General features: G+C 42.4%; 1 protein-coding gene across 2 annotated transcripts in view; it reads left to right on the plus strand.

Moving 5' to 3' along the window:
- Positions 1-13,502, plus strand: part of Ppp1r12b (protein phosphatase 1 regulatory subunit 12B) — a 191,695-nt gene that overhangs the window by 116,909 nt on the left and 61,284 nt on the right. The window lies entirely within an intron of this gene.

The following is a 13,502-nucleotide window of genomic DNA, read 5'->3' on the forward strand; positions in this document are numbered from 1 at the left end:
ATTTCTAACCGAACCTGGAGCTCATTAATTGCTCGAGACTGGCTGCTTAACAAATTTTATGAATCCTTCTGAATTCTACCTGCCAAGTGCAGGGATTATAGACATACAGTGCTATGTCTGGCCTTTTTATATAGGCACTAAGATCCCGAACTCAGGTCTACTTTACCATTTAAGCCGTCTCTAGCTCCTGTATGGCAAATTTAAGGCCAGAATGGACTACATGGTGAGACCTTGTCTCAAATGGGAGGGGGAGGGATAATTAATGATAATATAGGTAAGAATTGTCTACCTTGATTGATGTTGAAACTATGTTACAAAGATGAATTGTGTTGTTTAGAAGTAACACAGAAAAATTCATTGGAGCCTGTGTGTGTGTGTGCACGCATGAGACTGTGCATGTATGCCAGCGACTTTCTTCTTTAAGGGATTTGGAAAGGCTTTAGAGGCAGAAAGGTTTCCTTGGGGAACTGTGCTTAAACGGAATCTGAGTAATAGATTACAAATCCCCATAGGGTTAGCACAGGTTGTCGAGATCCTAGGAATTATAGGGCAGATTTTGTTGTCATAGAATGTCTTTTGCCAGTAAAAAAAAAATCTCTGTAGTAAACTTCTTGGCACTGGAAAATCTTAGCCTAGGGTATGTACATGAAGTAAGAAGAATTAAAAGTGATCTTGATACAATGCTTAGAGAATCTCTTTTAGGGAAACTCCTCTCAGGGAATTTCATTTTAAGACTGTTGAATTAAATTCATGGAGCAGACTTTGTGGTCTGTGTAGAAAAGCATGGTCTGTTAAGCTTGACACTTAAGGTCAGGTAAAGAATTTCCATGTATCCAACCGTTTGTGGCATCTCCTAGTGTTTCCCATATGTCAGGTAGACTCCAGTGTTAATCTAAGCAAACAATACCTCTAGCTGGGTGCCTAGGTGTCTTAGTGAAGGTTTCCATTCCTGGCAACAGACACCACACCATGTCCAAGGCAGCTCTTATAAGGACAACATTTCATTGGGGCTGGCTTACAGATTCAGAGGTTGAGTCCATTATTATCATGGCAGGAAACATGGCAGTGTCCAAGCAGGCATGGTGCTGGAGGAACTGAGAGTTCTACATCTTCATCCAAAGGAAGGCAGGAGCAGACTGCCTCCAGGCAGCTAGGAGGAGGGTCTCAAAGCCCACCCCCACAGAGATGCACTTCCAACAAGGCTGCATCTCCTAATAGTGCCTACTCCCTGAGCCAAGCATGTTCAAACCACCACACTAAGGTTGGCCCAAGCACTTGCCAAGAGGTGCCATTCCCCTGCACTACCTGGAGTTCTGCAAAGGAAAGGCTGCTGCTGAGTCAGCCTAGGTGAGGCTGCTTTTAAAAACAGTCTCATGTTTGCATCTTCCCTTACTTGTTATCATCTTTTCTCCATCCTAGTTCATTCTTTGCTAATTCTAGTTGGCATTATCCATATGGGCCCACAGAAAAAAATATGTAGTAATGCCCAGGGTAAATTGTTACAGTTCTACCTTAGGATAGTCAGTAGATCTAATGACTCTTAGGACCATGCTCTCTTTCCTATAACATATCGTCCCTCCATTAAGTAGTAAAATTGGCTCGGCTCTACAGAATCCAATGTGCTAGTCAAAAGAGGGCCTGGCTGCTGAGGTGTCCTTGTTGCTAATCAGTGTGGATACTGCTGAGACATCAGGGCAGTTCTTTCCTCGGTGGCTTTGGTTCAGTGAAACTGTATCTGCTGTAAGGCTATACCAGCACCTCTCTTCCTCTCTTCCTCTCTCTTTCTCTCTCCCTTCCCTTTTCTCTCTCCTCTTCCCCTCTTCCCCTCTTCCCCTTCTCTTCCCCTCTCTCCCCTCTCTCCCTCTCCTCTCTTTTCTCTCTTCTTCTTTCCCTCCTTCTCTTCCCCTCTTCTTCCTCCTCTCTTCCTCTCTCTTTCTCTCTCTCCTCTCTCCCTCTCTCTCTCCCTCTCTCTCTTCCTCTAGTGGCAATACTTATTGTTTTTAAGGTTGACTCCCCCCAAGACTCAGACATCTGTTTGTCAACTGAAATATCACTTATAGCTAATAAAATATATAAATATAAAATGTACCATTTTGGGAATCTTGACCTGCATCTGCCAGTGTAGCTACCACCTGGCAGGATATGTAATCTTCATCACCTCATAAAGTTCTCTGTTGTCTCTTTTCAGTCAATTCTTTGATCTAAAAGACAACCATTTTTCTGATTTTTCACCATAATTTTTTATGGACTAATTCAGCGATATTTAATTTTAAGAAACAAACTTCAGTAGTTATTATCTCTACCGTATGTCTCCACTTGGGATTAGAGCAAAATGATTCCCAATATATATGATTCTTTCCTCTTTTCTTAAATATTTCAGAAGATCCCTTAGTGTCTGACCACCTGCCAGTAACAATGGTGTGGCTAAGAAGGCTGTCTGTGTAACCTGAGCTCTGCTGGCATCACTAAAATCCATCTCCTCTTTTAAGTACTTATTACATTGTAATCAAGATTCGTTTACATGAGATTCATAGCCAAGAACAGCACAGATATTTTCTCACAGACAGATTAGATGAAGAAGACAGTCACATGTTGTTGTTCTTGTGTCTGTAAAGAACACAGTAAGAAGTCTACAGGCCTTGCTTAAGCTTAGTAGAGTAAATGATTATGGTTACAACCAACCCCACTGGTAAATCCACCAGCTAGTGAAACTGACAGACTGTAATCTGAAATCTTAGTTCCTCCTTGACAGATGTGTTTAAGCTATTCTGTTTCACATCTCCATTATGTAGTAGGTAGTCTCTGGGAATGTTTAGATATCTTGTCTTACTAAGTCAAAACCCCCTGAATGTAAATGTTTATATGGATGCCTTTATATTTCAGAGTCTGCTTGATGTTTTCTATACAGCAGTCCTCCTTTATCCACGGGAATGGTTTCCAAGACCCCAGGGGCTGCCTAGAGTTGAAGGTAGAACTGTAGTCTGTGTACTATGCTTTCTCATACGTACCCATGAATTTAACCTACAAGTGGGTCAAGGTAAACAATAATACAATGGAACATATGTAACTGTACACTGAATAAAATGACTATTATTACTCTCATTCTGCAGGGCATTACTTAGTAAAATAAGGGTGACTGGAACATAGGCACTGGATCCTAATGTCTTAGATGTTGAGCTAATGCTAAGAATGCTCTTAACTGACTAGGGGGAATGTGGCAGGTTCTGGACAAAGAAATAGTTCATGTTATAGGCAGGCCAGAACAGGATTGTGTGAGATTTTATCATACTACTCAAAACAACACACAATTTTTAAAATGTATGAATTGGTTAGCCTGGAATTTGCACTTAATATTTTCAGGCAATCTGACTATAAGTGGCTAAACCCAAGGAAACGCAGAAAAGGTCTGGCTATTGGGGGGCATGGGGGCGGGGGCAGGCACTCGAGAGAATCTGCTCTGCATGGAGCAGCCACAGGCACAGTGTTTGGATCCTTTCCGTCTTTTCCTGTCTTCATCTTTGGTCTGCCTTTTGCTCGCCCTGAAGTTTGCTTGTTTTTCCCATCTGCTCTTGTGGGGCAGTCTGTTTCCCAGCTCAATCCTGAGTATAATTGACTTCATCACTAGAGGGCACAAGTAGTCAGCAGGAAAGATGTCCGTGAGCAGCACAGTGACGCCCTAAAAAGAAGCAGAACCAAAGACATTTGCTTTGTTCTAAAGGAATTGTTGAAGAAGCTCGTTCAGTATAGTAAAGACATTTGCTTTGTTCTAAAGGAATTGTTGAAGAAGCTCGTTCAGTAGAGTAAAGACATTTGCCTTGCAACTTTTTATATCATGGGCTATAAGATAATTCAGAGGTAACTTACTTCAAGAACCTAATCTCACAGTTAAGAAAACTAAGGCCTAAAGATGCTGGTTACTTGGAGACATGAAATCTCTAGGTGACCCTAGCTTGCATCAGAGACATTCTCATGAGACAGTAGTGATACAGACATGAAAATGTGACTTGCACTCCATGCCATACCCTGTTTATCCATTTGGATGTCTACATAGCAGGTTCCATGTTTGAACTGACTTGCTTTTGACCTCCTTGAATAAAGGATCTTACAAAACTTCAAGGCTGTTTAGTGAGTAAGAGTCCCTCCACATAGGTCAGTGTCTATTTCTGTCAGGAAGTAAGAATTAACATTCTTTTGTTAGGAAAGTCTACCCCCACCCGTAATTCCCTAAAGATCTTTTAGAAGAATCAGATGATAATCTGCACAAATTCACTGAAACTTTGCCCTCTGCGTGGGCAGTGGAACTGTATTAATCCTGAATGGAACTAGTAGATTGAACCAAGAGCCATTCTTTAAAATGCATCCTTAATTTGTGGATTTGAGGTATTGACCTGTTCTAGATAACTGTTAGCCTGCTAGTGGAGAGATGTGTTGGTCGGGTGCTCTTAAAAGAGGTAAACCATTTAATATAAGCATTTTCCAACCTAGTAAGTAAGAGTACAACTTAACTTTGCCAGCAAGACTTATTTCTGAATGTTAACAAGAAATAAAAGCCCCAGAAATGTCTGTGCTGACCACTAAATGCACTTGGTACTCTGTGCTGCTTCCCTTTCATTGGCTCTTCCTGTTCTTTCTCTAATGCTCTTAGGCACCATTTGTGCCTCAGGCATTTTCTACATTCTGAGGATACAACAATGAAGAAAATGCGGTGTTCATGGAGAATTTACTGTCCAAGAAGAGAGACCTCCAATGAAAATGTACTTAAATAGGTGCTAAGTGCTATGGAAAAGCAGAGTAAGGGCTGTGACATGGGAAGCTATGCTGGACATAGGAGGGTAGGGTGAAAGCAGAAAAGAACAGCAGTCATGAAGACCCTAAGGCAGGTGTGCCCTGCGTGTTTGAGGACAGACTGACAACACAAGTATGGCCACAGCAGAATGAACACAGGGGCAGACAAAATAGATGAAGTCCCTGTAACAGCTTCAGGCTTCATTTGCAGATATGGGTACCTCTTGTAGGTTTTTTTCACACCCGAGTGCTGTGTGTACGTGTTTTATGGTTTCTGCTGCCATATTGAGGAATACTCTCTGAGGGGATACATCAGTTAGGAGGCTGGTTCCACAGTACAGGAAAACTGAAGGAAGGTGATTTAGGACCAAGCTCATAGCAGAAATATTCTAAGGAGTTACATTCAGGATGCATTTTGAAATTGGAACCACCTAGATTTACTGTTGGTTTGCATATAGTATGAAGAACGAGACATGAAAGCCAACACCAGAGTTAAGTCGTTTCTAAGGAGAGCCTCATAGCTGAAATAGAGAGTGCTGTAGCAAGAACATGTCTGGCAGAAGAGCAGGCCTCTGCCGTGGAGTTTAGATGTGTTGTGCTTATGGGATCAACTGACATGTTTTACATGGAAATGTTAAGAGAGCACATAAATGTACATCTAGAGTCAGGGTTAGAGGTCCAGGCGGGGTTTCTAAACTGGGATGTCAGTAAACATACAGATCATGTCTAAAACCAGGGGATTGGATGCAGTGACCAAGAAAATACAGAGAAGGACCAAAGACAAAACCCTGGAGCACTCCAAAATTCAAAGCAAGAAGACTGAGAACTATTATGGGAGGGGACAGTCTTGCCTCTTAACTTTAAGAATATGGGTTCATTTCATTCTTTTCCAAACTTATAAACAACAGTATAATAAGTTGTTTTGGATTTGTTCTTTGCCATGTTTTTTACTTGTTTAGTGATATTAACCATAAAATCTGCTTGTCCTTTTTTTTAATCAAAGTGGTTTGAAAGAGCTGAATATCCCAGAGACTCCTCTGACACCCTTTGACATAAAGACCACGGCTCTCTGCAGGCCTTGTCTAGTGCATTGTGTCTGTCCTTGAGGAGCCCCAAGGGGAGCTGCAGATTAAGCCATGAACATTCTTGAGTTGACTCACCTCTTAGTTCTCTTTGCTCTGTCTTAGTTTCTCAGTTGTGAAGCTTTTTTTTTGAGAAACATTCATTTCTAGATGCTACTAAATTCTAAAGTTGGATTTAGTTTGTGCTGGTTCAAATGACCATCATAGCTGAGTTTAGAACGGAACATCTTTAAAGCCATTGAGTTAACCATCTATCTCATTTTGAGGATAACAGGGCCTGTGCAGTGGTGCAGTGGTGTAAAACTCATGGTGAAAGAAGAGAACCACTCTCAAAAGTTGTCCTCTGACCCCCCACACCTGCACCTCTGACCTCCCATACCTGCATCTCTGACCTCCCACACCTGCACCTCTGACCTCCCACACCTGCACCTCTGACCCCCCCACACACCCCACACCTGCACCCTGATCCCCACACCTGAACCCCTGACCCCCACACCTGCACCTCTGACCCCCACACACACCTGCACCTCTGACCCCCACACACACCTGCACCCCTGACCCCCACACCTGCACACACACATACAGAAACTGACTGCATGGTTAAAAAAAAAAAAAGTCACAACAGAGGCCTCGAGGTGAACTCAAGCAAAGAAGGAGCATTCCATTCCCAACTTACACCGTCACACTGCCTTCTGTTGTACGTTAATATCTGTTGTTTACCATGCATCTTGGTCTGCTGACACGCAGGAGAGCAGAAAAGCTGAGTCCAGACCCAGGAACTAAGTTCCCTATGCTTACATTCCAGCTTACCTGCCCCGCTATTTTGGATAAGATGCTTCTCTTTGCTTCAGTGTCCTCATTTATAAACTAAAAATAATTATAGCGCACACTGTTTGGCTTATGTAATAAAAATGAAACCACTACATGTAAGTTACTAATGGTGATTCCTAAATTCCTAAGTCAGTCTAGAACATGCCTTTTGGGACTTTCATCAGCCTTTAAAACCATGTATTTTAGTTTTCCCTTAGGAAAAAAAAATGTGAGAAATAGCCCAGATTCCTCTATGGCTCTAGAGGAACCTTTCATTGTTGTTAGGTTAGGTCAGGGCTCACTACAGAGCCCAGGCTGGCGCTTCCACCCCCTTTTCTGTACACTGGGACTATAGACATGCACCATACCTGGCTTTGAGATATTTTGAAATAGTTTTTAGGAATTGCTGAGTTAGCAGGAAAAAAATGTGTAAAAAAGAACAGGACCAAATGTTTCAAAATTTCACTCAGAATCCCAAGAGCTTCCAAACAAATCATATGCCTACAAATTTCTCTGTGGGTCAAGCCACCTTGCACTGTTGAGCCCAGAGTACTGACATGTCTTGCTTTTCTTCTGTGGCTTTTCCAGCAGCTCTGTTTATACAGATCTTTACTAGTTTTCTCCTCCCTTCTCTCCAGACAAACTTGTGCTATTTCTCTAATCTCTCATAACTGCTCCTGGCCATTTGCTGGATCTTTCCTCTCAAGCAGAAGTTTTCAGTCTCATCACTTAATCTGGTGAAGCACCTAGCTCTCTGCTAGGCAGCGCCTTGGCCCTTCTCCTTTAGGTAAAGTCCTGGGGCTGTCTGCCTTCTCCTCTCTAGTGGGGCCTGATTGCCTAATAAGGTAAGGTATTTCCCAGGCAAGGCCGTACTGCCGCCTGGAACAACCGCGTGCCTGCGCTTAAAGACACGGTAGGTAAGCTATCAGATAGACCTGGTTATTTATGTAGTAAAGTAATATTTTTATAGGATACCATATAACAACCACAATCTTTTTTTTTTCTTAGTAGGCTTTTCTCTTGCTTTTAACAGAGTTAAGAGGATAATAAAATACAGATTTTCTCCACTCAACTTCTTTATCTTTTGACAGATAAGGGAGAGAATAAATACATAAAAGCACCCAGAATGAGAGAGTTTTGAGATGTTTGGGAAATTTGATAACACGATAATGTTCATAAGATTTTTTTAAAAATAGGGATAGATTTATAAGCAATAACTGCTAAGAGCAGCCCTCTGGGAGCCAGTCCTGGGGGGATTGGCAGGCATTCTTTTCGTAGGAGAGCACGCTGTCCTGGACTTGTGTAGTTTGCAGCCGTGGCAGCCTGGGAAGTGGCGTGCCAACCCTTTACGCCCTGAAGAGCCTTCCCTGGTGGCCGCCACCGCCCTGACCTGGAGGCATCTTTGCTCTCACTGTGCATCTGTGCAGGTTTTGCAACTGTAGTTTCCTAAAATACTGCAGACTCTAGTTTTCTATATATGGATTGTGCCTTGCTCTAGCCCAAGCTGCATAAACCATCTCAAGGACAAAGTTCCTTTTGGCATCTTCCTTTTATGAGCTCCATTAATTTTAGGCCATACCGTTGCCAAGGGCCTCTCAGTAATCAAAACTCACATGTACTCCTTGGAAACCAGTAGGTTTGGACCCAGTGTCATGCCACGTCAGTGAACTACCCTCTAATCAGAAACCTTTTTACAGATTGAATAAGCCAGCCTTCGAGGTAATCTGTCTGGGCTTTTCCAAAATGTCTTATCTGAAGATTTACCAACTATTAGCAAACGTTAATCAACCTCCTCACCTTTTCTTTTTCCAGTCTGTCTTCTTGCTGCCTCCAGTTGCCTACAAGGCTTTAGTTCTTGTTAGAACCTGTAACTTTCATGGTTTTGTTGGGGGAATACTCATGAGCTTGAAATTCAGAGTAGAGGTGTTTTTTTTTTTAATGCTTATAAAAAGGTAATACATTTCATTAGAGAAAATTTATGAAGTATGGAAAAGCATAAAATTGGTTCTCAAAAGCAGCAGGGAGCACCTCTTGAGGCAGTGTAAAGTGCAGTGATTTCAGAGGGCATGTTGTTTGGGGACCCTGTGTGCAATTACTGGGAGGAGGCAGAGGTACTGTCCTGTGATGCTCCACGTGAGACAGACTTCCCTAGGAAGTCTTAGAAGAGCCTGAAATTAAAGTCGGTTATGTATAAATTCAGTTGGTAGGGGGCAAATCTAAAAATTCAGGCACCACACAAGTTAGAGGGAAACCATACCTAGATGTGCTCACCCCTGATGGCAGTGCCACTGGGAGGCATTTACAAAAAGCTCTGTGTCTGCGTTTGACCTCATCCTTATAAGCTTCTTAATTATGTCTTATAGTATTATTGATCCAAGAATTTTATTTATATATATAATCCCCCCGAGTGTGTGTGTGTGTGTGTGTGTGTGTGTGTGTGTGTGTGTGTGTGTGTGTCTGGTTAAATATCTACTATCAAAATAATGTGTGCATGCTGGTATATATTTCATTATATAGTACTCTTATTTGTTCATTTTAATATTTTAGTTAAATTTTACAGCTTCATTTCAGAATGGTAAAGGTGAGGGTATTAAAATATTTGTCATAAAAAGCGAATTTCCTCTGCCACAAAGAATAAGAAAAACCTTGTGGCCATATTATTTAGACAGCACTATTAGCCTGCCGATGACCTGGGGTGGAGCTCTGGGTAGTGGCACCTTGCTGCCAAACTGTGGGCCAGCTGAATTTGATACCCTGAACCCACGTGGCAGAAGAGGCTTGACTCTCTTTCAAGGTGTCCTGTGACTTCCACATGTATGCCATAGTTTGTGGGCTTACACACATAATTACACACACACACACACACACACACACACACACACAAAATTAATAAGTAAAGAAGTAAAAAACAATTTAAAACACATTTTAATGAAATTCCTCTTTGTATTTTCCCAAAGTGTTTCTATTTTTCAGTCCATATTCAAAACCAACTTAATGTTCTTAAGAAAGGATTATTTTCTACTTGAACATTCCTGAAACCCCATCATTACCACGATGACAGTTTCACAAGGTTGTCTTCAAAGCACTTGGGTTCAAGTCTTTTATCAAAGTAGTCAGTCGTCTGATGGCTTTGATCATAAGCGCCTCCAGAAATAATTGTTCCCCTTTGAGCCGGAGTCTAAGGATCGCCTTGGTTACAAAGGTATTCATTTCTTGTGTTGATAGCACGCTGGAGAGCCTTAACCATGGCCTTTGGTTAACTAATGTTATGTTCTAGCCCAGTGATTGAGGTGGAAAGCTTAGTGTGGGATTTGAAGCCCCTTTTCAGCAAATGGAGTGTTTAGAGATGTGCCCTCGCAGGAATGTTAAACTTGTGGCATTAACAGATGCTACTTGTAGATGTGCTATTTTATTTTAGCCAAGACCTAAAAGATTGGATGGTTAAAATGTAAAGACGAGTGGTTAAAAGTTACCAGTTTTGATTTTCCTCCTACCATCTTGTTGCCAATGAAGCATATGTAAGAGTTAGGTAACAGTCATTGAGTGGCAGGGATCTCTTAGGCAAACCAGAGTTTCATACCTTAAACTTGATCCTCTAAACTGCATAAATGTTTACACACAAGTGCCTTAGCAGAGTGGGCTTTAAAAATGTTTGGTGTTTTTTATGTTTTAGAAGTTTTTAAATGTTTCGTTATGCACTTGAACTCTTCTATCTTACACAATGTCCATGGGGTTGGCTACAGAGTGGAAGGAGGTGCCTTTTAAAACTACGTCAGCTTCAAGCACCACGTCCATGCCCACAGTCCAGTTACTCGGAGCTGAGGCTGTACTTATGGTGTTGGACTCACAGCTCTTAACTATGCTTCTGAAGACTTTTTATGGTAATAAAAACATTTTAAGAGAAAAGTAGCATGTTTGGTATTATATCACCAAATAAAACTTTATATTCTAAGGTAGCATTTTACCTAGGAATCCCAGGACTTTGGAAAGAGAAGTGCCAGGTTGGTGAGACTTGGCTGTGTGCTGTGCTGATGAGTCAAGTCAGTCCCTCGTTGGCTCAGGTGTCATGTGTGGCTGGTTGCTGGCCATTCTGAAGAGTCAGCACTGCCTTTCTGAAGTCCGTTGATCTAGCCTTTTCTACTTTGGGAGACACTTAGCATATGATAACTGCTCAACTCTTGTGACACAGGGGGAAAGCAGTTATAGGAAACTTGTAAGTCAGTGAAAGTGGCTATGTCCCACCAAACCATATGTGTAAAAGCAAGCTGGTGTCCTGGATTGGCCACAGTTCCATGGTCTCTGCCATGGGTTACTGACTGGTCCACATGGTGTTTGCTGATGTCAGTATGACTCCATCAGTTTTCTGCCATCAGAGACCTGACTGGAGTATTCTCTTGATTCTTTACTTCGAGCAGTTTGCAGAGAAAGGGAAGTCTCACTTGCTAGATATATGTTGTTTGCCTTTCCATGGATAAAGCATTAAAGAGAGGCTTCTGGGTAAGAAAACGAAGACAAAGGCAGTCGTTTTCATTTAACTTTAAATATAGTTTCTCAGGGTCAGAGGTACAGCGCAGTACGTACACTACCTGCCCAATGTGCACGAACCCATGTTGTAGTCCCGGCACTGAGTAAACCTCGTGTGATGCTCACTCATCATCTCAGCACTCAGGGAAGTAGGCAGGAGGATCAGAAGCAAATCATCTCCAGATCCAGTGAGAGAGAGGCCAGCCCAGGCTACCTGCGTGGTGGTGGTGGTGGTGGTGGTGGTGGTGGTGGTGGTGGTGGTGATGATGATGATGATGATGATGATGATGATGATGATGATATCAATAGCATAGTTTATTTACTCTGCTTCTGTTTGATGCCTTTTAAGAAGAGAGCCTAAAATGTATCTATGTTTGCTTTTCTCATCTGGTTCTATGCCTCCTTAAGCCCACAAAGCCCAATCTCTAAGGTTGGTTAGTAAAGATTAAAGTCTAGGGGTGACATTCAAGAAATTCTGCTTGTATGTACGTTAACTGTAAGTAACTGCCTTTTACACACAAGAATCTTTGGAAGGGTCCTTTGTAGAAAACTGCGCATTGCTATCAATTGACAGTTACAGTTTGACTCTTTCAGTCGGGGTGGATTGTGGATCTGTGTGTGTGTGCGTGCGTGTGTGTGTGTGTGTCTGTGTCTGTGTGTGTGTGTCTGTGTGTGCATGTGTATCTGTGTGTGCATGTGTGTGTGTGTCTGTGTCTGTGTGTGTGTCTGTGTGTGTTTGTGTGTGCATGTGTATCTGTGTGTTTGTGTGTGCATGTGTGTGTGTGTTTGTATGTTTGTGTGTGTGTGTCTGTGTCTGTGTGTGCATGTGTATCTGTGTGTGTGTTTGTGTGTGTGTGTCTCTGTGTGTGTGTGTGTATGCGTGTATGTGTATTTGCTTTGTCAACTTTTAACCTATTAGAATTATGTAGGAGAAACTTTGGGGATTTATAAAGAGGACATCAAACATCTGTTAAGCTTTGACCTTGGTTGCTTGAGATGATAGTTAATAGAAGTAAATATTTGGAAAGAGAACCTGGAATCATTACTTTTCAACAACATTAAGGTTCTGAAAGTGGGGTTTGGGGTCAAGCAAAAAGGCCAGGGATTCCTATCAGAATGACTGTGGGGTGCTCTGGTGGATTGAATAGGTGTGACCCCATAGACTTGTGTGTGTGACTGCTTGGCCACACAGAGCAGCATTATTAGGAGGTGTGATCTTGTTGGAATGATGTGGCCTTGTTGGAGGAAGAATGACACTAGGAGGTGGGTTTTGAGCTCAAGCCAGGCCTAGTGGCTCAAAGTTTTTTCCTGCTCCCTTCTGATCAAGAGGCAGAATTCTCAGCTCCTTCTCCAGCACCATGTCTGCATGTATCTCACCATGTTCCTGCCATGGTGATAATGGATGAACCTCTGAACTGTAAGCCAGCCCCAATTAAATGCTGTCCTTATAAGAGTTGCCTTGGTCATGGTGTCTCTTCACAGCAATAAAACTCTAAAATGGTACTAAGTGGACCACTGGGCATGGCACTATTTAAGGTATAGGCAGAGGAGTATTACTCAATGAAAGATGTAAAAGAGAAAAGGTCAGAGAAGGGAAGATGCTGCGGGGATGTGGGGTAGGGGATAGTGTTCCACCAAGCCAAGAGTAAAAACTTCAAGGTCTGATTTTAACAGAAACTTAATCTAAGATGGTTCAAGCCATCCTGGCCTGGCTTCAGTCTTGGAAGTTGGAACTTGAACAGAACTCTACACACACACACACACACACACACACACACACACACACACACACACACACACACACACACACACACACAAACACACATGCACAACAAAAGACGAAAGACATTTTATATCCTAGCGTCTAGTTGACCTTGCTTGGGTCAAGTACTACTCAGAGGCAGTTTCTGCAGCCAGAGATTAGATGAGACTGAGTGAAAGAGGCACTAAAGTGTGGTGGTTAAACTTGAACATGGATGGAATGTGTAGCTCACTGAAGATGGCTAAGTCCCTGCCTCACATGAGTAAGGCCGTAGCACTGAAGGAAAGCAGAGTAAGCAGGAGCCCAGGCAAAGCACCCTCAGCAGGAGTTAGCCTCGGGTACTTTAGTGGCAATGCTGAGCGTGGCAGTGAAGAAGCTGGTAAGCAGATAGATGGCAGCAATCCCAGCTGCTCCATAGAGACACTGGATGAAGAGATGGACAGCTACTTAGACTGGATTCTCTGCAGGAGACAGAGATTCTGTTACAGAGGAAAAAGAAATCAAGTTGTAGACAGCCTACAGCACCAGTAGCCCTCTGG

This window comes from Rattus rattus, chromosome 10 (genome assembly GCF_011064425.1).
Source record: "Rattus rattus isolate New Zealand chromosome 10, Rrattus_CSIRO_v1, whole genome shotgun sequence".
In the NCBI taxonomy this organism is placed as follows: Eukaryota; Metazoa; Chordata; class Mammalia; order Rodentia; family Muridae; genus Rattus; species Rattus rattus.